This window comes from Pleurodeles waltl, chromosome 5, assembly GCF_031143425.1.
Source record: "Pleurodeles waltl isolate 20211129_DDA chromosome 5, aPleWal1.hap1.20221129, whole genome shotgun sequence".
Taxonomy (NCBI): Eukaryota; Metazoa; Chordata; class Amphibia; order Caudata; family Salamandridae; genus Pleurodeles; species Pleurodeles waltl.
In genome coordinates, this window is record NC_090444.1 from 1060540446 (window position 1) to 1060565905 (window position 25460).

The following is a 25460-nucleotide window of genomic DNA, read 5'->3' on the forward strand; positions in this document are numbered from 1 at the left end:
CTAAATGCATTAGGCCTCTAACTTAGAAACATATCATAGTCATTTTGTAAAAAAGGACCAAACTTAAAAGACAACCAATCAGCTCACACCACCCTCTAGAACCCTCCTGTGAGGAGCTGTCTTGCCTCAGATTTTCCACCGCACATCGTGCTAAGGAGTCTCCCTTGAGCTCTGCTCAGTTTTTCTCTCAGAAATCCTTTCTGAGGAGATTTGGATTCTTTTTGTCTTCAGGAGTTATTCAAAGTGGGTCAACCTGGCTACCATGTCAGAGACACCTAGGAAAGGACTTTTTAGAGCCTGTGATACCTGCATGAAGAAAAGACTGCATGTGGATGAGCAGCATAAGGACTGCATATATTGTCTCTATCCTAGTCATAAAACTAGAGACTGCAAGGTATGTATGACCTTTTCTACTAAAACACTAAAAGACAGAGAAGGTCGTCTTCTACTTTGGCTACAAAAACTGATATCCAGAGACAATCCAGTTTCTGATGAGGACAGTGCATCTTCTTCTGTGTCTGTGGTAAAAACACCTGTGAAGAGACAAGCTGAAGCTCCTTCAGAAGAACCACCCAAAAAGGCTTTCAAAAAATCATCTGAGGTGTCCTCAAAAATATGTAGCCCATCAAAGAAGGTGAAATCAAAAGCTTCATATTTGAAATAAAAAAAGAAGCCTGTCTCTGAGCCTTCACCGCCACCATTCAAGGTAAAATATACCTTCAGAAAGCCAATTCCTGCACTATTGACAGGATCATCATCGACGGTAACGCCATCGGTGGCTCATGCCTTAATGAGAACATTCACCGTCGTCACACTATGTTAGTGGCAACGACTGACTCTTCGTTGACGGTCTGCTCGTTCTCGTTGAAAGCACGCCCTATCTCTTCACCGTCGCAGCAGTCTTCGTCAATGAGACTTACCTCGTCTGCGCTGATAACGTCGACATTTCAGTCGACTGAACACCTATCGACGACTACCTTGCTGACAATGGCCTCGTCGAGGATGCTTCTACCGTCTACGGCATCGTCGACGATACTCCAACCGTCGACAACGCCTCAACCGTCAATGCTTCCACCGTCACCGACGATTGATCCGTCGGCGCTCTCGTCGAGGACGAAGATTACAACAAAAGTACATAGACTATGTTCCTTACCACTGTTCTCGTCGACGGACCAGGCTGCGCAAAGAAAGGTAAAGAAGTACCATCTGACTTCCTCAGTAATGTCTCCTAGTAAGGTCTCGAGCCTTTTACCTTCGCACCTGTTAGATGAAGATGACTCAGAGGCAGATGGCATTTTTGGAGTGGCCAGCAGTCCTTCCCAGTTACGGGTTAAATGCCAGGAGTATTCAAATGACAATGGCTCATACTATGACCAAAACTATTATGAGCAGCAACAACCAGGGCTGGTAGGTCCTCCCCCCGGGTTGGTTTCGGACTTGCAAGCAATGTTGGCAGACTATAAGGAATGTTTTCCGTCAAAGCGTTCATCAGCCAATACTTCTGGCTATACCACCAACTCCCCTGCAGTTCCAACAACCACATCTTATAACTCTACCAAGGCCTCAACATTCTCCACTATCTAAACCAATGCAGGGACAAGCCTCTTCCGATGAGGCTGCTGAGGAAGGAGAAATCCAGACAATGAATGACAAGTGGGATGATTATATTATACCAGCGCCTGCATCTCCTGCAACACCTGTTGTAGAGTCTCCACCTGAAGACATCAGTGGCTTTCATAACCTGTTAGAGTGAGCAGCCACACGGTTTGATCTTCCGATGCGTGCAACTCAGCGGCATTGTTTCCTCTACGATTTTAAGGAGCCTCACAGAAAAACGGTCAGGGCTCTCCCAATAATTGATCATGTATGGAGCCAGGACTTGAAGGTAATGCGGAATCCTGCAACGGTCCCTGCAGTGCTGCCGAGATTGGACAAAAAATATAAGTCCACTGATGATGCTCCTGCTTGCCTCTCAGGCCACCCGAAACCGGTCTCTGATTTCACAAGCTGCCCAATGTCGCTCCAGAAACCCTTCCACACCGTTGACAACACCACCAGATAAAGAGGGGAGACGCTTAGATAACGTCGGCAAGCGTTTTCCTCAATGTCTGCTATTGTGGTAGGGGCTGCTAATTCTCTTGCTCTCCTTGGTAGATATGATCTGCAGCTCTGATCAGACATGTCTCCGTCCTTAAAAGAGCTCTCGGAGAGTTCCAAAATAGAAGCAAAAGAGGTGCTCATGGACGGCCAACGATCTTCGGCCGAAATCATTGATTGCGCGCTTGATATCGCCGCCATGGGCTTTAAACTGCTTGCTGGGTCAGCTGTCATTAGGCGTCAGGGTTGGCTCAAAGCCACTAACCTTTGCCCGAGGTGCAGGCAGAAATTTTGGATCTTCCCTATGACGGACAGGCACTGTTTGGGAAGCACGTCGACGACGCACTTCAGACTATAAAGTCAGATACTGAGACAGCAAGATCATTGGGCACCCTACAGTACAGGAAAGTGCCTTTCCGAGGAGCCAGGAGCAGAGGTCAACCTTCCTTTCGTGGAGGATACCAGCACTATAGGTATCCATCCTACTCTACCACATTCCAAGCTTCTAGGCCACAATATCAACAGAGGCAACTGCCTCCCGTGGCTTACACCAGGCCCTACCACAGTAGCAGGATATGGCGACAGTCTAAAGAGTCTGCACGTAGACAATGACTGCCTACAGCCAAGTTCCTCCTCTCCTACAGTCTTCCATGGAATCTCAAAACATCATATCCAACGCTAGCGACAAATAACGAAGGACAAGTGGGTGCTGGATGTAATTCGATTTGGGCACCTGTTGGAATTCATTCAGATTCCTCAATTAATGCCTCCATCCCAGACCCGACAAACACATCTTCGTCTGCTCAGCTTAGAAGTAGCAACCTTGCTAAAAAAGGGGCCATAGAGGTTGTTCCATATTCCCAGAGAGAGAAGGGTTTCTATACTCACTTCTTTCTCATTCGAAAAAAATCTCGCTTATGGAGGCTAATCCTAGACTTGTGGAAGCTGAACAAGTACCTCAAGAAACAGACATTTCAGATGGTCACCCTGCAAGACGTCCTCCAGCTTCTAAACAGAGCAGACTTTATGGCGTCTGTAGACCTTCAAGGCGCGTACTTCCATATTTCCATTCATCCGCTACACAGGAAGTACCTGAGGTTTGTGGTCAACGGCAAACACTTCCAGTTCAAGGTCCTCCACTTTGGGCTACGTTCAGCACCACGAATCTTCACCAAAAGTTTTGCCCCAGTTGCAGCATACCTAAGGAGAAATAGGCACCAGGTTTGTCCTTATCTACCTAGGCGACTGGCTGGTGGAAGCTCCAGATGTCCAGACAGCACGAAAGTCAGTCAGGGCGACTCTGCGCCTTTTCAAGGACTTAGGCCTTACTCTAAACAAGGAAAAATAATTCCTTCAACCTTCGACTCGGTTAGCCTTTCTAGGGGCTATATTAGACACGCAACAGGCCAAAGCCTATCCAATGCTGGACAGAAAAAACAAGTTAATCTCCCTAGCGAAGCGATTCCAAAGAAAAAGGTGTCTTTCAGTTCGTCAGTACAAGTCCTTACTAGGCATGATGTCGACATGCATAAGCCTCATTCTGTACTGTCAGCTGCGCATGCGTCCAATTCAAGAGGAGCTGGACAAACAATGGACGCAGGCACAAGAATCCTTCGAGGACACAGTCCTCATAACACCACACATGATCCACTCTCTCGATTGGTGGACAATCCCAGAAAACATCTCAAAAGGTCTCAACTTCTTGCCACAGATTCCTCCAATGATTGTAACGACAGACTCATCACTCACCGGATGGGGTGCATGCCTGCAAGACCTTCGGGTGAGAGGCAAATGGCTCCCTTCTCATCATCTTTTTCACATCAACCTTTTTGAGCTGAGAGCAGTGTATTATGCTTTGCAAGCCTTCCTTACGAGGATTCGAGGGTCAACAGTGCCTGTCAGAGCAGACAATAGCACCACAATGCACCGCCTCAACATGCAGGGAAGAACGCATTCCCAACGGCTATCTCGAGAATCGCAGACCATCTGGAAACAGTGAACATAACAGTGGAGCATGTCCCAGGCCTACAAAATACCATTGCGGATTCATTGAGCATGTTGGCAACATCCCCTCACGAGTGGGAATTAGGCCAGCGGACATTAGATGGAATATTCGACCAGTAGGGAAAACCGAATCTGGATCTGTTCGCATCCTCCCAGAACGCCAAATGCCAACATTACGCAAGTTGGCATCACCAACAGGGATCATGGGGGATGGATTTTCGATCGCATGGTCAGGGATTTATGCATACGCGTTTCCTCCGATCCCTCTCCTCACAAGGGTGTTCAGGAAGATGAAGATGAACCCTGCCAGATAATCCTGATAGCTCCAGCGTGGCCGCGTCAACCGTGGTACATGGAGTTACTTCTGCTTGTCCACCCATCAGGATCAGACCAGTTTCGGAGCTGCTTACCATCAACCGGGGACAAGTAAGGCACCTGGATCCCAAGTCTCTGAGTTTGTTCGCATGGCTCCTGAATTCAACAAATTCAGCCATGTCGACCTACCAGCTGATCGCAGGGAGTGCTGGCTAAAGCATGGGCAGCTTGCACCATTAAATCATACCGCCATAAGTGGAAGCGGTTTTGTTTGTGGTGTGAAACCCAGAATGTACACCCTCTCTCCTCCGCCCCGGAGGCAGTGTTGCCGTACTTCTTACAGCTGGCATGTTCTGGGCTTGCCCATTTGTCATTTAGAATCCATTTGGCAGCTGTTTCCCGGTACAGAATAATACCAGGTAAATCATCCTTATATTCTCTGAGATTAGTGAAGCAATTCTTGAAAGGTCTCTTCAGATCCTTTCCTCCAGTGAAACCTCCACCTCCAGCATGGCAACTTAACATCGTCCTTGGCCAGCTCATGAAGGAGCCCTTTGAGCCCATCCACAGGGCAGACATCCGGTACCTCAATTGAAAGGTGGCTCTCCTTCTTGCCCTTACTTCGGCATGAAGAATAGGTGAAATTCAAGCTTTCACTATACAAGAACCGTTTTTTTGCAATTCAAAAGCGATAAGAGTGATTCTATGCACCAATCCCAAATTCATTCCTAAGGTGCCTTTGAGATTTCTTATCAATGAACCAGTGGTGTTAAAACTTTTTTCCCGAACCCTCAAGCTACTGCAGAGAGGACCCTGCATTCACTCGATCTTAAGAGGTGCATAAAATTTTACCTGGACAGAACAAACTCATTCCGTAAATCCAATCAGACTATTTCCCGGTGGATTAAAGACGCAATCATTTTCTGCCATTAGAAGGCAAGTAGACCATTGCAAACAAGTGTAAGAGCACATTCTACCAGAGCTATATCTGCGTCCTGTGCACTGTTCGCAGGTGTGTCGATTCAGGACGTCTGTCATGCTGCGACATGGAGGACAACTCACACCTTCATGCAGCACTACTTCTTGGACACAGAGTCGCTTCGGGATGCAGCTGTCGGGCAAACAGTCCTCAGAAACCTGTTCCAATGAAGGTGAGCTAATTTTTTTCTTCCCTCCATCCGCTCATTGTGTATTATCTCACATTAATTCCTTTCTGCTCCCCAGGCTGTAGACCGTAAAGAAGGTTTATGTGGATATTGTCATGCTGGTTCACATTTAAGAGGGATGTGTTACTATAGACATGTCGAAAATGTGTTATTCCCTGCTTTCTATTCTGATTCAAGCATGTGAATCTATGAAAGTTCCAATACCGGAGTAAGGAACAAGTTACTTACCTGTAAATGTAGTTCTCCAGTATTGGACACTTTCATAGATTCACATTCGACCCACCCACCTCCCCTGAGGAGCTCACCTTCATTTCCTCAGTACTAACTGTATTGCAACACTTGTGCTTGGAAAATCTGAGGGAAGACAGCTCCTCAAAGGAGGGTTCCAGAGGGTGGTGTGAGCTGATTGGTTGTCTTTTAAGCTTAGTCATTTTTTACAAAACGACTGTGATATGTTTCTAAGTTAGAGGCCTAATGCGTTTAGAGCTTTAATATGCAATTGGACATAGTTTCTGTATTACACTGGGGACTCCCATCTTGACGACGGGGAATGATTCAAGCATGTGAATCTATGAAAGGGTCCAATACTGGAGAACTACAGTTACAGGTAAGTAACTTATTCCTTACTGTATTCAAGTGTAAGTGTAAGATAACACTGCGCTTCTATATCGTGGAGGGCTCAGTTATTACGTTCTGAAAAAACAAATCTTGACTGCTGATTGAATGTCACTGACAATCATTTTGTCAAATGTCTTCCAGAAACTGGCCCACATTTTATTATCTATACCACTGGGAAGTTATAGTGAGGATTGTGTTTCTAAAGGAAGTGCATATTTTTGTGTTGCTAATAACTTTGGCGCCATTTGACGAATCTCCATTAAACTTTTTTTTAAAGTGCTATTTTTCTATTATTTGGACATAGAAAGTTTCTAAGTGATCTATCAAGCAGGGCTGAGAAAACAAGGGGGTCACAAAACTTGTTTCATTTTTCCGTAGAAACTTTAGACACAGGCAGAAAGCCAGGTCTTGGTCCAGAACGTCATTTTTGTGATCAGGTGTAAATCCATTCAGTAGTTCTTGAGAAATAAATGCTCAAATAAATTGTATATCTATGGACGTGGAGCCTCTGAGGGTCAGACAGATTTTCAGTTGAGATCTGTTTGACTGCCACCACATCTATCTGGAAGTTGTGGCAGCCGTCTTGGGGCTCAGGACTCGGTTCCAAGCCCTAAAAAAGACAACATAAGGTCGCAAGTTAGGGATACTCTGTGGGGTTAGCTGCCTTTGGCCACCTATTCAACTCCTTTCTCCTTCCTTGCAACTGCAGTTTTGTGGAAATCTGCTTTCCATTGCATTTCTATTGCCTTTTCGGAAAGGCAGTGGAAGGGAGAGTATACAGTGGATATTCTCATCCACAATTCTCAAGTTGAACTTTTGAATATAAATATGGGTTTTAATTTAAATTTAAATACTTTGTCAGAGAAGGAGCACAATAACTTTTTCTAAGTTAGAACAGTGAGCGTCCACATTTGTTTTCTGAAATATTAGCAGTTTGAATGACATTTCTAGACTAGAATCATTCTAATGAGTTTTGGTGTAGTACGTTACTTAGTTGCATTATTGACATTTATAAAGTGGAGACCGCAGTACTTGATTTCACTATGACCTATATTTGTGGTACTAATAGCAACATCAGGTCAGATGTTGCATCGTAAATGCAATGGCAGAGAGTGGCCAAAGACTTTGGTGCATTCTGTTTAAAAGCTCCTACAATAACCTGGTCAGAAAGCAAACCAACCGGTTTGATGGTACAGTACTAAAGCTTTGTTTGGGACCTCTTCAGTGCGTGAGAGTGTGGGCAAAATAACTGATTTAGCAGGGGAAACGTCCGGAATAACGACTCCGGAACAATGATTACACGAGTAACCACGCTTGCTGGAAGAACGACTGCCTTTTTCTCTGCCTTAACCACGCATGTGTTGAACAACGCATATGCTTGGTAAAAGCAGCGAAAAAGGCAGAGTGGATCGGGAGAGGACGCGGCCAGATAAGTGGGGTTCGGGGTAGTTTTTAGGGGTGGGGGTGGATTAAGGGCTTGGGAAGGGAGGAGCGGGATAGTTTGTTTTTTTAGGGGTGGGGATTAGGGTAGTTCTGGTTTTAAGGCAGGGTGGGGGTTCGAGGTAGTTTTGTTTTGGGGGTCGGGGTACTTTTGTTTTTGGGGTGGGGGTGGGATAGTTTGGGTTTTGGGGGTGGGGGTACTTTAGTTTTTAGGGGCAGGGTGGGGGAATGGGGTAGTTTGGATTTTAGCGAAAGGGTGGGGGATCGGGCTAGTTTTGTTTTTGGGGCTAGGGTCGGTGTCGTTTTTTTTGGGGGGGGAAGGGGGATCAAAGTAGTTTTGTTTTTAGGGGCGGGGAGGAGGGGTCAGGGTAGTTTTGTTTTGGGGTGGGGTAGTTATGTTTTTGGGGGCAGGTAGTTTGTGTTTTGGGGTGGGGGATCAGGGTCGTTTGGTTTTTGGGGGGCAGGGGTGGGGTAGTTTAGTTTTTGGTGGTGGGGAATTGGGGTAGTTTGGTTTTTGGGGGTGGGGGATCAGTGTACTTTAGTTTTTGGGGTGGGGGAGTTGGATAGTTTGGTTTTTAGGGGGGATGGGGGAGTTGGTTGTTTTTAGGGCAGGTGGGGGAGGTCGGGAATGGTTTAGGGGTCAGGGTGGGTGGGAGGTATTCAGGCGGTAGTTTTGTTGTAGGGGTGGGGGGTCAGGTTCGTTTTAGTATTAGGGGGGCCTTAGGGCAGGTGGGGAGTGGCATGCTAGAATGACGCATGCCGTTCCCACGCATGCTTTTACAACGAAAAATCGTTGTAAAGGCATGCGTGATAAAGGCATTTCTGGTAACAACGTGGTCGTTGTTCTGACCGCATTGTTCAGGCAGGCGTGGTTCCAGCATTTGTTTTTCCATCATACATTCATTTAGCAGTCCTGTCACTGTCAAATAATAAAGAACATAAAGTTTCAAACCAGGGTTTGTTTAAAAATGTAATTGATAGATCACAGACAAATATGAAAAAGGTAAATAAAAGTCATAAGATAAAAATGAAGTCCAGGTGATCCTAATACTATTCATTGTGGCCAAAGTTGTCTTCTGGGAAAATGTTAACACACAAAAGAACACACAAAAGAGTGACTACGTGCTCCAATTAGACTTCCAGCTGATCTTAGAGTTCATTGAGGGTGACTTATGGGTAAATGAAGTTGGTTAGAGCTAGGAGACACATATCATCAGGGATTTGACCTTGGTTGCATCAGTGTCCATTTGTAAATAGCTTGGAAATCGGCTTGCACTTTCTGTAGGACTATTGTTTGGATTTGGTGCAAAATCTGATGTTGAACAAGAAAGGTTATTTACCTATGACAGTAATTATGAAGGATAAGTGTTCTGTCTCAGATAAAAATGTGTCCCTTCCAAACTACCTTGGTTTTGTGGTATACAAATTCAGTTAGTGCACTAAATGCTGAGATCCCCCTTCATGCGTTCCTCTCCAAGGGCTTTGTATCACAGAGAAGTTTAATTTCATTGATTCTGGAGAAGGCTTGTTATTCTGTCAAGGCCCTACAGTGGTGGCAAAGAAAGCTTGTAACATTGCCTCTTGGTAATGACTAGAAATCACTCAGCAGAATAAAGGATGCTAAATATTCAGTACAGTCCTATTCAATATTCATTATAATGGTATTCTTATTTAGTTTAGTTAGTGAATAAAAGCTTTTTTTGTGACTACGATTTCTGTTGATACTCCAGTGGGATTCCAGAGCATGTTGGTAATCACTCTGTTTCCTTTCCACTAAGAGCAGATTTTGTCATCAACATGATGAGAACCTAATTGAAATACCCTGTTCGGCTTTTTATCAGATATATTAGGCTAATGTTGTTGAAACCTCCTTTATGATTAATAAACATAATTTCAGAACCAGTATTCATGCATTATATTTTATGCTAAGCGTTCAAAATCTACTTATGACTGGCAAACTAGTCAAATTTGTGGAGATTGTTTTCAAACTGCTTTAATTATACTGGCTTTAATACATCTAAAACTACAGCAATTCCTAACTATAACGTCACTTTAACCTTTGTTTTTTGTTCAGTGTATTTCTAGGTTTTCTTTTAATGTAAAGTAAGCTGTAGATAGCTGTGTGTGGTGGGGAAATTCGATGCAAGCCCTGGCCTGAGGCCAGGCCCTATACCCAGCCCCCCATTGGCTCCCAAAGCCCCGTTGAGCATGGCCTTTGGCTATGCACGGCCTAGGCACCCTACTCCTTTGTGTGTACAGCCTTTGGCTATGCCCATGTTGTGGTTTGCCACAGGGTTTGGTCTATTTTTATTTATTATTATTATGCTATTTATTATTGTTTAAAAAAAAACATTTATGATGGTCCCTGTGCCCACCTCAGACACCAACATCTTTAATGTTTGTTGGTGGCTGGGGTGAGGGGAGGTGGGTGTTAGATGTGTGTGAGGGAAGAGGGGTGGGGGGGTGTCTCGGAGCCCTAGGGCGCCCACCGGTTCTTTGCAAGCGGCCTCACTCAGGAGCTGGAAATACTATATATGTGGTTGATGGCATGTGTAGCTGTAAATACACATGCTTTGCATAAGTCCGCCATCTAGTGTTGGGCTCAGTGTTACAAGTTGTTTTTCTTCAAAGAAGGTTTTCAAGTCACAGATCAAGTGACTTCTCTCATTAATACTGCGCATGGGCATTGAGTCCTTTGTTAGATTGTTTTCTTTCCGCCGTCAGGTTCGGATGTGTTTCCTCTCGCTCTGGTACATCTCAGTCAGTATCTTCTGAACTTTATCCTAACTTTCTATAAACGTTGGTATAGTTTCGATCCACTCTTATATTCGATTTGATTTTGATCGTCGGGGTCGATTTCTCGCCTTTAGAGGGGACTTCTCCCTTCTTGTAGTCAAACAATGTTAGGCTGATGGAACGGACTCTGTTTCAGTTCTGTCCTCTGTGTCACACCAAATTTCCCTACACCGATCAGCATTTGGTGTGCAATCTGTGCCTGTCTCCAGAACACAGAAAAGAGTCCTGCGTTGCTTGTAGATTGTTTTGATCCAAATAGAGTGTCAGGGACCGAAGAGCGTGTAAATGGAGATGTGGTCCAAGTCTTCATAACAAACACCTGACATCTTTGGAGAAGAACACACGCAAGAAGAGGTAGGACAGCGCATAGCCATCTCCACTGAAGATTCAGATTCGGATTGAGATTCTGAAGTCGACAGTCAATCGATCCCACCGGCGCAGTATATGAGTACATCGGCCTCATCACACCAAACAACAACAATTAAAAAGACTTCTGCATTGATCTTTGGTCCTACACTGCCTTCAGGCCATGGTCGTACTGAAAAATACCTTTGGATGACCAACCTTCGAGTTCAGCAGTGAAACAAAAGACCAAGGTGCATTCCGTATATACCAAACAGACTTTTACATCTGCATCGGTAGCAAGTCGAAAATTGGACTTTTCCACCTCAGAGCCCGAAAAAATAACAGCACATTCAGAGCCCACATTTTCGGTCCAAGTCAAGCATTCCGTATCGAAACCTTCAGAATCGAAAACTGCCAGTAGTAAACATTCTGCAACTATTGAGGAATCATCTGAAATACAACCTATATTAGAGGTTATGGACTCTAAACAGCGCAAACTCATATGAAAGGAAACAGGAAGGGTCATAGCCTCTCCTCCTCCACAATTAAAAGAAAACTTACATTTCAAGAGACATTGGATGGTGGGCCTCCACCTATCAACCTCTTGAAACAGAAGGAGAAACAAAAGGCTACGCAACAACCTCAGCCTTCTCCACCACATTCTCCTTCCCTTCCTTCTACCCCACAACCACCTTCACCTACACATTCAACACAGTTCTCTCCAAAGGCATCATTGGCATCACCACATAGGGATGATTTAAGTGATCCCTTTAAGGAAATGCCTCCTTGGCATGGTTACCCCCTGACTTTTTGCCTTTGCTGATGCTAAGTTATGATTTGAAAGTGTGCTGGGACCCTGCTAATCAGGCCCCAGCACCAGTGTTATTTCCCTAAACTGTACCTTTGTCTCCACAATTGGCTCAACCCTGGCACCCAGGTAAGTCCCTTGTAACTGGTACCCCTGGTACCAAGGGCCCTGATGCCAGGGAAGGTCTCTAAGGGCTGCAGCATGTCTTATGCCACCCTAGGGACCCCTCACTCAGCACATACACACTGCTTCACAGCTTGTGTGTGCTGGTGGAGAGAAAATGACTAAGTCGACATGGCACTCCCCTCACAGTGCCATGCCAACCTCACACTGCCTGTGGCATAGGTAAGTCACCCCTCTAGCAGGCCTTACAGCCCTATGGCAGGGTGCACTATACCACAGGTAGGGCCATAAGTGCATGAGCACTATGCCCCTACAGTATCTAAACAAAACCTTAGACATTGTAAGTGCAGGGTAGTCATAAGAGTATATGGTCTGGGAGTCTGTCAAACACGAACTCCACTGCACCATAATGGCTACACTGAAAACTGGGAAGTTTGGTATCAAACTTCTCAGCACAATAAATGCACACTGATGCCAGTGTGCAATTTATTGTAAAATACACCCAGAGGGCATCTTAGAGATGCCCCCTGAAAACATACTCGACTTCCAGTGTGGGCTGACTAGTTTTTGCCAGCCTGCCACACACCAGACATGTTGCTGGCCACATGGGGAGAGTGCCTTTGTCACTCTGTGGCCAGGAACAAAGCCTGTACTGGGTGGAGGTGCTTCTCCACCTCCCCCTGCAGGAACTGTAACACCTGGCGGTGAGCCTCAAAGGCTCACCCCCTTTGTTACAGCGCCACAGGGCATCCCAGCTAGGGGAGATGCCCACCCCTCTGGCCACTGCCCCCACCTTTGGCAGAAAGGCTGGAGGAGATAATTAGAAAAACAAGGAGGAGTCACCCCCCAGTCAGGACAGCCCCTAAGGTGTCCTGAGCTGAGCTGACTCTTACTTTTAGAAATCCTCCATCTTGTGGATGGAGGATTCCCCCAATAGGATTAGGATGTGCCCCCCTCCCCACAGGGAGGAGGAACAAAGAGGGAGTAGCCACCCTCAAGGACAGTAGCCATTGGCTACTGCCCTCCCAGACCTAAACACACCCCTACCCCGAGGAGCCACCCCTGTGCCTCACTGCATCGTTAAAGAGACCCCAGAGTCTCCCCATTGCTTTCAATACAAAACCCGACGCCTGTTTGCACTCTGCACCTGGCTGCCCCTGTGCCGCTGAGGGTGTACTTTCTGTGCATGCTTGTGTCCCCCCCGGTGCCCTACAAAACCCCCCTGGTCTGCCCCCCGAGGACGCGGGTACTTACCTGCTGGCAAACTGGAACCGGGGCACCCCCGTTTCCATTGAAGCCTATGTGTTTTGGGCACCTCTTTGACCTCTGCACCTAACCGGCCCTGAGCTGCTGGTGTTGTAACTTTGGGGTTGCCTTGAACCCCCAACGGTGGGCTACCTTGGACCCAACTTTGAACCCTGTTAGTATTTTACTTACCTGTGAACTTAACATTTACTTACCTCCCCCAGGAACTGTTGATTTTTGCACTGTGTCCACTTTTAAAGTAGCTTATTGCCATTTCTGTCACAACTGTACATGCTATTGTGATTATTCAAAGTTCCTAGAATACCTGAGTGAAATACCTTTCATTTGAAGTCTTACTTGTAAATCTTGAACCTCTTGTTCTTAAAATAAACTAAGAAAAGAGATTGTTCTATAAAAAAAAAAACTATTGGCCTGGAGTAATTCTTTGAGTGTGTGTTCCTCATTTATTGCCTGTGTGTGTACAACACATGCTTAACACTACTCTCTGATAAGCCTACTGCTCGACCACACTACCACAAAATAGAGCATTAGAATTATCTCTTTTTGCCACTATTTTACCTCTAAGGGGAACCCTTGGACACTGTGCACACTATTTCTTACTTTGAAATAGTATGTACAGAGCCAACTTCCTACAATCCCGAAGAAGAGGTAGACCCATGGGATATATGTGATCCCGATCGCATTCTCCATAATGACCCAGATTTATACCCAGCGAGGCCATCTACCCTTTAAGATAATACCCTAATATAGATCATAGATAATATATATCATATAGATAATTAAGTAATAGCCAGGGCAGCTGGGTATCATAAGGTACAATTACAGACAGATCCCATTGAGGACAATTTTCTATTTAATACTTTAACATCTACACATAAAGAGTACCAATGCCTCCCTATGCTTCCAAGCATGCTTAGACATGCCGAAGACATTTTTAACCCCTTCGCTGCCAGGCCTTTTCCCCCTCCTGTGCCGAGCCTTTTATTGGCTATTTGGGGCAGTTCGCGCTTAGGCCCTCATAACTTTTTGTTCACATAAGCTACCCACGCCAAATTTGCGTCCTTTTTTTCCAACATCCTAGGGATTCTAGAGGTACCCAGACTTTGTGGGTTCCCCAGAAGGAGGCCAAGAAATTAGCCAAAATACAGTGAAAATGTGGTTTTTTTAAAACAAATGGGAAAAAGGGGCTGCAGAAGAAGGCTTGTGGTTTTTTCCCTGAAAATGGCATCAAGAAAGGGTTTGCGGTGCTAAAAACACCAGCTTCCCAGCTTTCAGGAACAAGCAGACTTGAATCAGAAAAGCTAATTTTTCAACACAATTTTGCCATTTTACTGGGACATGCCCCATTTTTACGATTTTTTGTGCTTTCAGCCTCCTTCCAGCCAGTGACAGAAATGGGCATGAAACCAATGCTGGATCCCAGAAACCGAAACATTTCTGAAAACTAGACAAAATTCTGAATTCAGCAAGGGGTAATTTGTGTAGATTCTACAAGGGTTTCCCACAGAAAATAACAACTGAAAAACAATAATATTGAAGTTGAGGTGAAAAAATCTGCTATTTTTCTCTACGTTTTACTCTGTAACTTTTTCCTGCAATGTCAGATTGTTTAAAGCAATATACCGTTACGTCTGCTGGACTCTTCTGATTGCGGGGATATATAGGGCTTGTAGGTTCATCAAGAACTCTAGGTACCCAGAACCAATAAATGACCTGCACCCTGCATTGGGTTTTCATTCTATACCGGGTATACAGCAATTCATTTGCTGAAATAAAAATAGTAAAAAATAGCTATCAAGAAAACCTTTGTATTTCCAAAATGGGCACAAGATAAGGTGTTGAGGAGCAGTGGTTATTTGCACATCTCTGAATTCCGGGGTGCCCATACTAGCATGTGAATTACAGGGCATTTCTCAAATAGACGTCTTTTTTACACACTCTCTTATATTTGGAAGGAAAAAATGTAGAGAAAGACAAGGGGCAATAACACTTGTTTTGCTATTCTATGTTCCCCCAAGTCTCCCGATAAAAATGATACCTCACTTGTGTGGGTAGGCCTAGCGCCCGCGACAGGAAATGCCCCAAAACACAACGTGGACACATCCCATTTTTTGACAGAAAACAGAGGTGTTTTTTGCAAAGTGTCTACCTGTAGATTGTGGCCTCTAGCTCAGCCGGCACCTAGGGAAACCTACCAAACCTGTGCATTTTTTAAAACTAGAGACCTAGGGGAATCCAAGATGGGGTGACTTGTGGGGCTCTGACCAGGTTCTGTTACCCAGAATCCTTTGCAAACCTCAAACTTTGGCTAAAAAAACGAATTTTCCTCACATTTCGGTGACAGAAAGTTCTGGATTCTGAGAGGATCCACAAATTTCCGTCCACCCAGCGTTCCCCCAAGTCTCCTGATAAAAAAGGGACCTCACTTGTGTGGGTAGGCCTAGCGCCCACGAAAGTAAATGGCCCAAAACACAACGTAGACACATCCCATTTTTTTACAGAAAACAGAGGTGTTTTTTGCAAAGTGCCTACCTGTAGATTTTGGCCCCTAGCTCACCCGGCACCTGGGGAAACCTACCAAACCAGCACATTTTTTTAGACTAGAGACCTAGGGGAATCCAAGATGGGGTGACTTGTGGGGCTCTGACCAGGTTCTGTTACTGAGAATCCTTTGCAAACCTCAAAATTTGGCGAAAAAAAACACATTTTCCTCACATTTCGGTGACAGAAAGTTCTGGAATCTGAGAGGAGCCACAAATTTCCTTCCACCCAGTGTTCCCCCAAGTCTCCCGATAAAAATGATACCTCACTTGTGTGGGTAGGCCTAGCGCCCACAACAGGAAATGCCCCAAAACACAACGTGGACACATCCCAATTTGTTTTACAGAAAACAGAGGTGTTTTTTGCAAAGTGCCTACCTGTAGATTTTGGCCCCTTGCTCAGCCGGCACCTAGGGAAACCTACCAAACCTGTGCATTTTTTAAAACTAGAGACATAGGGGAATCCAGGATGGGGTGACTTGTGGGGCTCTGACTAGGTTCTGTTACCCAGAATCCTTTGCAAACCTCAAACTTTGGCTAAAAAAACACATTTTCCTCACATTTCGGTGACAGAAAGTTCTGGATTCTGAGAGGAGCCACAAATTTCCATCCACCCAGCGTTCCCCCAAGTCTCCCGATAAAAAAGGGACCTCACTTGTGTGGGTAGGCCTAGCGCCCACGAAAGGAAATGGCCCAAAACACAACGTGGACACATCCCATTTTTTTACAGAAAACAGAGGTGTTTTTTGCAAAGTGCATACCTGTAGATTTTGGCCCCTAGCTCACCCGGCACCTAGGGAAACCTACCAAACCAGCACATATTTTTAAACTAGAGACCTAGGGGAATCCAAGATGGGGTGACTTGTGGGGCTCTGACCAGGTTCTGCTACTGAGAATCCTTTGCAAACCTAAAAATTTGGCGGAAAAAAACACATTTTCATCACATTTCGGTGACAGAAAGTTCTGGAATCTGAGAGGAGCCACAAATCTCCTTCCACCCAGTGTTCCCCCAAGTCTCCCGATAAAAATGATACCTCACTTGTGTGGGTAGGCCTAGCGCCCACGACAGGAAATGCCCCAAAACACAACATGGACACATCCCAATTTGTTTTACAGAAAACAGAGGTGTTTTTTGCAAAGTGCCTACCTGTAGATTTTGGCCCCTAGCTCAGCCGGCACCTAGGGAAACCTACCAAACCTGTGCATTTTTGAAAACTAGAGACCTAGGGGAATCCAAGATGGGGTGACTTGTGGGGCTCTGACCAGGTTCTGTTACCCAGAATCCTTTGCAAACCTCAAAATTTGGCCAAAAAAACACTTTTTCCTCTCATTTCGGTGACAGAAAGTTCTGGAATCTGAGAGGAGCCACAAATGTCATTCCACCCAGCGTTCCCCCAAGTCTCCCGATAAAAATGGTACCTCACTTGTGTGGGTGGGCCTAGCGCCCACAAAAGGAAATGGCCCAAAACACAACGTGGATACATCACATTTTTTCACAGAAAACAGAGGTGTTTTTTGCAAAGTGCCTACCTGTGGATTTTGGCCTCTAGCTCAGCCGGCCCCAGGGGGGGCAGAAATGTCGTAAAATAAATTTGCCCCCCCCCTTGCCTACGGGGTCGCTCCCCTTGCGTGACGGCACAAAAAAGAAGATCCCTGGTGCCTAGTGGTTTCTGCCCCCCTTGGGGGCAGATTGACCTAAAATCGGCCGATCTGCCCCAAAGCGGGCAGAAATGGCCTAAATACAATTTGCCCCTCCAGGGGAGCGACCCTTGCCTAAGGGGTCGCTCCCCATCTCTAAAAAAACAAACAAACAACAAAAAAAAAAACACAACAAAAAATTAGCCCTGGCGCCTAGAGGTATAAAATATATGTGCTCCCCCCCCCCCAGGGAGCGACCCTTGCCTACGGGGTCGCTCCCCTTGCCTGATGGCGCAAAAAAAAATATCCCTGGTGCCTAGTGGTTTCCCAAAGCAGGCAGAAATGGCCTAAATACAATTTGCCCCTCCAGGGGAGCGACCCTTGCCTAAGGGGTCGCTCACCATCTGTAAAACAACACCAACAAAAAAAATCCCTGGTGCCTAGTGGTCTCTGCCCCCCTTGGGGGCAGATCGGCCTAATTAAAATAGGCTGAACTGCCCCCCTGGGGGGCAGAAATGGCCTAAAATAAATTTGCCCCCCAGGGGAACGACCCTTGCCTAAGGGGTCGCTCCCCTTACGTGAAATTCACGAACAAAAAAAAAAACTCCCTGGTGTCTAGTGGTTTCTGCCCCTTGGGGGCAGATTGGCCTCATAAAAATAGGCGAATCTGCCCCCAAGGGGGGCAGAAATGGCCTAAATATAACCCCCCCCCTCCCAATGGGAGCGACCCTTGCCTAAGGGGTCGCTCCCCACACCTAAAACAAAAAAATAAACAAAAAAACAATTTTTTTTATCCCTGGTGCCTAGAGGTTTCTGCCCCCCCTGGGGGCTCATCGGCCTATTAATAGGCCGATCTGCCCACAGGGGGGGCAGAAAAGGCCTTAAAAAAAATGCCCCCCCTGGGAGCGACCCTTGCCCAAGGGGTCGCTCCCTTATGTCAGTTTCCTTTTAAAAAAAGACATCCCTGGTGTCTAGTGGGCGTTTTGACAGCCGGATCGCTTTCAATATGGCTGCCAAAACGCAGAGAGAGACTTCAAAGGGAAGGAAATAAATTTCCTTCCCTTTGAAGCCTCTCTGTCTCCTCCACGTGATCGGAAGAGAAATGCTTTGCATTTCTCTTCCGATCATCGCGCTGGATGCTGAGCTTCCAGCGCGAAGGAGGAGGCATTGTGACAATCAGTGCGCTCCCTCTGGGCTGGGTGCCCAGGACGTAATGGTTACGTCCTGGGCACAGCAGCACTGTGCCGCAGGACGTAACCATTATGTCCGCGGCACAGAACTGGTTAAAGAACCTGTAAAAGCAAGGATCATTACACCCAGGGTTGATAAAAAAAAATGCAAACCTGCACCATCTGATCCAGTTTTTATTAGGGCACAAGTACCACCTGATTCAATAGTGGTAAGTGCAGCAAGAAAACAAGCCAATAGTCATTCTACAGGAAATGCTCCTCTTCCAGACAAAGTAGAACATTTGACGCAGCAGGTAAAAGAGTGGCTACTCAAGCTGCCAACCAATGGCGGATTGCAAATTCTCAGACTCTCCTAGCAAGGATTGATAGGGCCCATTGGGATCAGATGGAAGACTTGCTACAGTATCATCCAGCGGAACGTCAAAAAAAGGGGCAACAAATAGTAGCAGGACATGCTATTTGTAATAACGCAATTAGATGTGCTACTGATGCAGCTGATACAGCAGCAAGGGGGGGTCAACATCAGCATAATCATCAAGAGACATGCATGGCTAAGAGCTTCAGGATTTAATCCTGAGATACAGCAAGCTTTATTAAACATGCCCTTCGATAAGGAACATTTATTCGGACCATAGATCGATAACACCATAGACAAGCTTAAAAAGGACTCAGAGACAGCAAAAGCTATGGGTGCATTATATATGGTATACATACACCTACTAGGGGCACTTTTCATAGGCCACATTTTAGGGGTGGTTTCAAACCATCAACCACAGAGCCATCCACCTCACAACAAAAACAAAGGCCACACTCCTATAACAGAGGTTCATTCAGAGGCGCTAACAAAGGATCTAGTTACAGAGGAAGAGGTGAATCATCTGCTCCCTGAGGTTTCTCTACCTCAACAACATTTTTACCCACAATGGTGCAGCATCACCACAGATCAATGGGCTCTATCAATTATCCACCATAAAGCTCATCTCTACTCCACCAAACATTTCCCCTCGTTCACACAGACTTACTCAGGAGCATCTTACTCTATTAAAACAGGAGGTACAATCACTACTACTCAAAGGAGCCATGGAGATAGTGCCTATATCCCAACAGGGGTGCGGAGTATGTTCACTGTACTTTCTGTTACCAAAGAAAGACAGTACTCTAAGACCAATTGTTAAACCTCAGACCCCTCAATTTATACATCCTTTCAGAGCACTTTCATATGGTCACTCTACAAGACGTCATTCCCCTGCAACAAAAACAGGATTACATGACAGCATTAGACCTCAAAGATGCTTATTTCCAGTTCTCATACATCCATTACATTGAAAATATCTATGAATTGGCATAGCAGGAAAGCACTACCAATTCAAAGAGCTACCATTTGGAGTAACAATAGCACCAAAGGTGTTCGCCAAATGCTTAGCGGTGGTTGTTGCATTCCTCAGAAGACAACACATACATATCTTCCCATATCTAGACGACTGGCTCATAAAGGCCAGTACAATTCAAGCTTGTCAACAACATACTCAATATACCATAGATATCCTACACAGTTAGGATCCACAATCTATTACCACAAATCTCACCTGCAACCATCACAGATAGACCGTATCTGGGAGCAATTCTGAACACTCAGTCAGGATTAGTATATCCAAAAGTATTCAAGCATTTCACAATTTCATATCTCAACTACAATACAACCACACTTATACAGTAACGCTAATGATGAAACTATTGGGAATGATGGCTTCATATATAGCCATAGTCCCCAAAGCAAGACTGCACATGCGCCCACTACAGCAGTGCCTTTCCCAACAATGGTCTCAGTCACATGGTCAAATTCAGGATCTAGTGTTGTAGGACCACCAGACTTACTGCTCTCTGCAATGGTGGAATTACGCCAGCCTATCAAAGGGGTGGCCCTTTCAGGACCCTGTGCCTCAGATCACAATCACAACAGATGCATCACTGATAGGTTGAGGAGCTCATCTCAACAACCTCACTATACAAGGGAAATGGGACTCAATCCAACAGATTTATCATATAAACTACTTGGAATTACTAGCAGTATTCCTCGCACTCAAAGGCCCGTATTTATACTTTTTGACGCTAAACTGCGCTAACGCAGTTTAGCGTCAAAAAATTTTGCGCCGGCTAACGCCATTCTGAAGCACCATGCGGGCGCCGTATTTACTGAATGGCGTTAGCCGGCGCAAGCAGACCGGCGCTGCCTGGTGTGCGTGGAAAAAAACCACGTACACCAGGCAGCGCCGGCGTTGGGAAAAGTGGCGCTAGGGCGACTTAAAAATGGTGCAAGTCAGGTTGATGCAAAAAATCGCCTCCACCCGATTTGCGCCATTTTTAACGACGCCCAGACGCCATTTACATGACTCCTGTCTTAGTAAAGACAGGAGTCATGCCCCCTTGCCCAATGGCCATGCCCAGGGGACTTACGTCCCCTGGGCATGGTCATTGGGCATAGTGGCATGTAGGGGGGCACAAATAAGGCCCCCCTATGCCACCAAAAAAAAAAAAAAAAAATTATACTTACCTGAACTTACCTGAATGTCCCTGGGATGGGTCCCTCCATCCTTGGGTGTCCTCCTGGGGTGGGCAAGGGTGGCAGGGGGGGTCCCTGGGGGCAGGGGAGGGCACCTGTGGGCTCATTTTGAGCCCACAGGCCCCTTAACGCCTACCCTGACCCAGGCGTTAAAAAGTGGCGCAAATGCGGGGTTTTTTGACCCGACCACTCCCGGGCGTGATTTTTGCCCGGGAGTATAAATACGACGCATTTGCGTCGCCGTCATTTTTTTAGACGGGAACGCCTTCCTTGCATCTCATTAACGCAAGGAAGGCGTTCACGCAAAAAAATGACGCTATTTGCCCATACTTTGGCGCTAGACGCGTCTAACGCCAAAGTATAAATATGGCGTTAGTTTTGCGCCGAATTTGCGTCGAAAAAAACAACGCACATTCGGCGCAAACGGAGTATAAATATGCCCCAAAGTGTTTCAGACAAAAATCACAAACAGGATAGTGTTAATACGGACAGACAATATGACCACGTTGTATTATCTGCATCTAACAGGGAACACACTTCTTCTCAATTGTCCCTTTTAGCACAGACAGTTTGGAATCACATAATCACATTCAATTAGTGGCAGACTATCTTCCAGGGATACACAATCAACCAGCTGACCTCTTAAGCAGGACTCAGCAGCAAGACCACGAATGGGAAATTCACCCACAAGTGATTCAACAATGCTTCCAAATGTGGGGAACCCCAGACATATACCTTTTCGCCACAAAAGAAAACACAAAATGCCAAAGCTTTACATCCAGGTACCCACACCCTCAGTCCAAGGGCATTGCTCTATGCATGAATTGGTCAGGGATATTTGCTTATGCTTTTTCACCTCTCCCACTAATTTAATCTCTTATAATAAAGATGAAACAAACCTCACTCACTATGATACTCATAGCTCTCACATGGGCACGCAACATTGGTACACAACACTATTGGACCTGTCTGTAGTACCACATCACAAACTGCCAAACAGACCAGATTTGTTGACTCAAAGGAAAGGCCAAAACAAACATCCAAATCCCAGCACACCCTACCTGGCGATTTGGCTCCTGAAGTGATAGAGCTTTTCTATCTACAACTTCCATCTGAATGAATGGATATTTTAAATGAAGCACTCAAACCCACAACTAGACAATGTTATGCAGCTAAATAGAAACATTTGTCTACTATTGTCAACCCAAAAATATTGATCCACTTAAAGCTTCAGTACAGGATATCGTCTGTAATTTGCTACACTTACAAAAAGCAAATCTGGTATATTCATCCATTAGGATTCATTTAACAGCTATAGCTGCTTACCTTCAAAACAGACAACATATTTCCATGTTTAGGATTCCTGTTATAAAGGGCTTTATGGACGGTCTTAAAAGAGTTATTCCACCTAGAGTTTCTCCAGCCCCTGTATGGAATCTTAATATTGTACTCACAAGACTTATGGGGCCACCATTTTAACCCATGCATTCTTGTACTCTACAGTTTCTATCATGGAAGGTTGCTTACTTAGTAGCAATTACTTATTTAAGAAGAGTTAGTGAAATTCAAGCGTTCACTTTAGAAGAACCTTTCTTACAAATCCATGCAGACAAGGTGGTTCCTGGAACAAATCCAAAATTCCTACCAAAGAAAGTTTCACCTTTTCTTATCAGTCAGTCAGTGGAATTGCCAGTCTTCTTTCCATAGCCAGATTAAGTTGCTGAAAGAGCTCTTCACACCCTTGATGTTAAAAGACCTCTCATGTACTACATAGGCAGACAAAACATTTCAGAAAATCAGAACAACTCTTTGTGGCATTTTCAGAACCTCACAAGGGTAATCCTATTTCAGAAAATGGATTAGCCAGGTCGATAGTGAAGTGCAGTGGTTCCCAAACTTTTACGATCCCTGGCTCCTTTGACCTATTGGCCGTGTTGGCCACGGCTCCCCATTATGTTACTTTTGTTTGGCGGGTGGGGGAACGTAATCCCAGCCTGTACCTGTACCTACACTATTTACAGTTTGTCTTCTTTATTCTCTCGTTCAGGTTCCTGAAAACCATTTATTGGAAACTATTTTTGTTCTTTTGTCATAGGGATATTATTAATGGTACTTTGGCGCCCTCCGCTGGTCACAATAATTAATGCAGGGGGTGTAGTTTCCAATACCACGATGAAAAGCTACTGATTCAAAGCACCTCCGAGTGGTTTCCAGACTGTGTGCGGCGCCCCTGGCTAGTTTTGACGGCGCACCAGGGAGCCGCGGCGCACAGTTTGGGAACCACTGGTGAAGTGTATTCAAACTTGCTATCTTAAAGCTAAAAAACAGGTACCAGTAATTCCTAAAGCACATTCCACTAGGAAAAAAGGAGCTTCAATGGCATTGTTAAGGAATATACCAATGGCAGACATATGTAAAGCTGCCACATGGTCTACACCACACACATTTACTAAACACTACTGTGTAGATGTGTTATCTCGCCAACGAGCAAATGTTAGACAGGCAGTGCTTAGAACACTATTTCAAACTACTCCAACTCTTGCAGGTTAACCACCACTTATTTTTCTCAGTTACAGTGCGCATGGGCATCGACTCCATAGTTAAATTGTTTTCTTTCCGCTGTCGGGTTCGGATGTGTTTCTTCTCGGACCGAGATTTCGAATCGGAAAACCTAGGGCCAGATGTAGCAAAACGGCAATTTGCGACTTGCAAATTGCGAGTCCCTGCGACTCGCAATTTGCAAGTCGCAAATTGCTATGCAGTACGGTGTCTCAGACACCGACTGCGACTCGCTATGGGGTCGCAATGACCCACCTCATGAATATTCATGAGGTGGGTCGCAAATTGCGGCCCCATAGCGAGTATAGGCACTCGCTAACATGGAGGCCTGCTGTCGTCATCAGACCTCCATGTTCGTGACTGCTTGAACAATAAAGCAGTTTTTTTTTTTTTTAAGTGTAGCCCGTTTTCCTTACAGGAAAACGAGCTGCACTTAAAAAAAAAAAAAAACCTTTAGTTTCGGAATTTTTTCAGGGCAGGGAGTGGTCCGTTGGACCACTCCCTGCCCTGAAAAAATATTTGTGGGTCCAGTCACAAACTGGAAGGGGTCCCATGGGGACCCCTTCCAATTTGCGAGTGGGTTACCATCCACTTGAAGTGGATGGTAACTGCGATGCCATTTGCGACCGCGTACGCGGTCGCAAATGGTATTGCATCCCACTGCGAGTCGCAAATAGGAAGGGAACACCCCTTCCTATTTGCGAGTCGGAAATGCATTTTGCGAGTCGGTTCCGACTCGCAAAATGCATTTCTGCATAGGAAACTGCGTTTTGCGACTCGCAAACGGCAAATTTTGCCGTTTGCGAGTCGCAAACAGTTTCCTACATCTGGCCCCTAGTTATTAGTTGGTATTGTTTTAAAAGATCGCGTTCTCCATCTAGCATTGAACCGGTAGTACCGTCGGAATCTAAATTTCACCCTTCGGGCGCGTGTGCCTGACGTGGGCCTATTCTGGCCTACTGCATGGAAAGCCTGATGGATCGGACTCCATTTCGATTCGGCCTTCGGTGCCACGCAAAGTACCCATATACAGACCAACACCTGGTTTGTAATTTGTGCCTTTCTCCATACCATCAAGAGGAAGACTGCGAAGCCTGACGATTGTTTCGATTGAAGAAGACCTTAAGAGATCGCAGGGCCCAAAGACTAGAAATGGCGTCCAAGAGCACCAAACAACTCAACGTCAAGGAGGATGAGCAGGCGCAGACATCAGTCTCCATCCGAGACACCGACTCCAAACAAGAATCGGAAGATGATAGACCCATCACGGCTGGTCAGCATGTGAGTACGTGTGCCCCTATGCCCTCATATAAAAAACAACCAACGGCCTTGGGTACACCACTGCCGGAAGGCCATGGTTTAACCCGAAAAAAGACTGTCGGCGACCGACCTTCCGAATCAGGGCCGAAAAAGCCACTCCTCCGTCCACATAGGAGTCGAGCAAGTTGGTTAAAACTTTCACCTCGGACTCCAGCAAACGCCCTCGCTCTTCGGAGTTGAAAATCTGACACCCTGCTTCGGAGCCGAAACAGCCGACTTCTTTTTCGGGACCGAAAAATATCCAAACTACGAAGCCAAAAAATCCTCATACACAGAGGAACAAGGACTTTTGAGAAAACTAAAGCAAATCTCAAAGCCCATGCAAGAATCTCACAAGGCTTCCAAAGAAGAGACTGAGATCGAGCCAATATTGGAGGTTATGGATGAAAGACAATCGAGAATCCGTATACATAAGGAGACTGGTCGAATCCTCACTGCACCTCCTTTAAAGACTAAAAGAAAGCTGGCCTTTCAAGAGGAGGTAGATTCTGCTCAACCACCAGCAAAAGTGCAGAAACAAAAGGAGAAACCAGCACCTCTCCCTACTTCTTCTCCTCACTATCCACAACTTTCTTTTTCACCTCACAAAAGTCCACCACCACTGCCTTCTCCGACACACTCCTTCTACTCACATGGAGATACAGTGGACTCATGGGATCTCTATGACTCTGAGCC

The 25460-nt window shown here is 45.6% G+C and overlaps 1 protein-coding gene across 3 annotated transcripts in view; it reads left to right on the forward strand.

The window, feature by feature from the left end:
• GINM1 (glycosylated integral membrane protein 1) overlaps positions 1-25460 on the forward strand; it is a 220889-nt gene that overhangs the window by 173532 nt on the left and 21897 nt on the right. The gene's annotated exons all lie outside the window — the stretch shown is intronic.